A 3376-nucleotide genomic window follows, 5' to 3' on the forward strand; every position below is an offset into this window, starting at 1 on the left:
AACGCGTTTGCAACAATGTGCAATTTTCGGGAGCGACTCCCAGCAACAAAGTTGCAAAAGGAGAATCGCGCTTGCAACTTTTGAGTTGCTCCTGAAAAACGCACAAAGTTGCAAAACGGGGCGTCGTGCAACAATGTGCCGTTTTCGTGGACAACAAAGTTGCAAACCCAGAACGCGTTTGCAACATTGTGCAATTTTCGGGAGCAGCTCTCGGCAACAAAGTTGCAAACCCAATAACGCGTTTTGCAGCAGTGCGCAATTTTCGGGAGCAAACGCGGTAACAAAGTTGCAAAATCGATAACGCGTTTGCCACAATGTGCATTCGAAAATAAAACGAGTAAACGATGTTACAAACGAGAATGACGCTTGTAACATAGTTACATTCAAGCGTAGTGCTTGTAATGATGTTTGCGTTCGAAATAACGCTTCTAATAATGTTGCAATCAGAAATAGAGATTCTAACAATGTTTGCGATCACATATAACGCTTTAAGCAATGTTGCATTCAAAAGTAACGCGTACAACAATGTTTTGCATTCGAAATAGTGCTTCCATCGATGTTGCATTCGAGAATAGAGACTGCAACAATGTGTGCATTCAAGTTTCAAAGGTGAACAGTGAAATAAAAGTATGTGGCTACTTAAAAATCACAGTTCAACGATATAAAAGTTCTTTTCTTGCTACTGCAACCGTGTTCCATACCTCGATCAATTTGCAACCTCAAGTCACACGAGAACAATGGCTCCGCGCAAACCTCATTATACATTCTCAACATATTTTTCCACCTCTGCAAATAACCCCTCTACATATGTGCATCTAAAAGGCAACTTCATTAGCTACATTCATTGATAACTTTTATTAACATATTCGGTCTAGTTTAAAAGTTATTAAACATTATAGTGGAGCGTCTCCTATTCATCGTACTCGTATATAGTCAACTGTTATAAACAATTACTAATATCTACTAAACCACACCACTTAGGGCTACCAAACTAATTGCAGAATATAGATAAAAGTCCATTTTATATTCTATATGCTTGAAAGTGCATAATTTAACACGCATTTCTATTGAAATAACGAAAATATGTTATTACATTCTATATGCTTGAAAGTGCATAATTTAACACGCATTTCTATTGAAATAACGAAAATATGTTACGCTTGAATGCTACGTGTGTAATACCTATACGGTTTTTCAATAATTTCATAGCTTTCTGCTAAATTCTCATGCAAATAACTATATGCATCTGAAAAGTAACTCCTTTAGCTCGTTTCTCCTATAATTTTTATCAACATAGCGTTTGTAGTTTAGAAGTTATTAAATATTGTATGGAAGAGTTACTGGGTTATCGTACCCGAGCATGCCAAACTGTTATAAACAATCGTCAATATTTAATTAACCGTATTAGATACGTGTACGAAGATTATTGTAGAATGTAAAGGAAAGTCCGTGCTACATTCTACATGCTTAAAAGTATAAAATTAATCATGTATTTCTATAGAAATAACGAAAATGGGTTATACATGAATGCGACGAGTTTAGTACTCACCAAAAGAATTATTAATAACTCGCAAACTGCAAAGGAAATATTAATGAAAAGTATAGAAGAAACTAGCTAAAGGAATAGCCTTTCGAACGCATATATATAAGTGCATAAATTATTTTAACAAAGGTACAAAATTAATGAGAAACCACATGCGTGTGCAGCATCGCTCCCGACATCACGTACTAAAATTGTTAATAACTAATTATTGAGAGGGTTTAGAGCACTAAAAGCAATATGTGAACGTTGCTGAAGTTCCAGACTTCATTCTTCAATTCTAAAAGTTCACAAAATCATCGTAATTAATGAGTTATTAATGATTTTTCCCTGGCCAACTTGATTGGGCCCGTGGGAGGTGGAGCTTGGGTGCCCGCCAGCCAATAGGAAGCGTTTTCTTTCAGTCCTTCTCGCACACTAGTGCTCTCCTTGTCTAATACCTCTGTTTATATTCTGTTATCCTATTAACGAGTCGTTAGTTCGCGCAACCAAACACGAGATGGTGTCACTCTCGGCCGTTATTTTTTTTCTGTCCTTGTCTACCTCTATTCCTTTCCTTGTCTACCTCGTTTCTTTAGTACTATCCTTGTTTAACGCTATTCTGTTCCTTGTTTAACCCGTTCCTCTAGTGTCATCCTTGTTTTTTGCTATTCTTTTCCTTGTCTAACTAATTTTTATTTACGCACACAGTTGTCCTTACATTACGATACTACTTTCCCTTGTATAACTCATTATCACAATAGGGAAATTAGTCGTGCCGCTTTATAATGTATGGAAGTACATAAAAAATAACATTTAGCACAAAAGTTGTTTGCACAAATAATTAATTACTGAAAGCGTCCAGTATCTATTATAATGACTGAGAAAGTCTTTAAATCTCTAGGAGAATGTTATTAACGGTTCACTCATTAAGAGCATGATAAAAAGTAAAGTATCGGTACATCAGTTACCAATGTACCGACGCTAAAAAACGCCGCGTAAAATTATTACCGACATAAGATAGTCATTAAATACAGTGGCTCGTAATAAAATTCATTCAGATACGTTGTTGTTCGAGAGATTACTGCTATACCAGTTTAGGAGCTAATTAAATTAAAGCTTGGAACTTTAATTATCGTTGGAAAATGGAAAATTTTTTAAATTACACCTAAGAACAGATCCACAGATTCATTCCTAGATGGCGACACATTGGATGACCTTAAAGAGCGCGTATTTTAAAAAGACCTTATAATAAATAACAAACAAAGTGTAAAATATATGTAAATTCATTATGAAAGCTTTAAATTTTCATTTATGCAACAATTATAACTACGTCCAGAAATGTATCAAGTAACGTACAGGTCTAGAAGAAAGCAACAATAATAGAAAACTTCTTTTTATTAGCAAACCTTAGTTTATATAAAAAAATGTTTTACAATTCTAATAGTGAATGATTTTACGTATGTATTAAATATACATATGGGTACTTCTTAATGCGATTACATACTTTTGATCTTAAAATCTTCTCTGTTACATTGTTAATCTTTAAAAATCTAAATCTAAATTTAAACGCAAAATATTACAAACTCCTGCTTAACATTAATACACTGTTCTACGTATCACCCTGTAGTCAAATCGACCAACTTATCCTACTAATTTAAAGCCGAGTACCAAAATATTTATCTCTAGTGTATATTAACATTCTTGTTTAACCTTCAGCCTTAAAATACTCTTTCTTTTTTTTTAAAGTTTAACATTACGTTAAAGTGTAGCATTTGTAAATTGTTATTTTTCTATTGAAAGACAGCGGTATTTAACGCTAGACGTATAATAATCAATGCAACATTAAGAAATGTA

This window comes from Habropoda laboriosa, unplaced genomic scaffold (genome assembly GCF_001263275.1).
Source record: "Habropoda laboriosa isolate 0110345459 unplaced genomic scaffold, ASM126327v1 scaffold212, whole genome shotgun sequence".
Lineage (NCBI taxonomy): Eukaryota > Metazoa > Arthropoda > Insecta > Hymenoptera > Apidae > Habropoda > Habropoda laboriosa.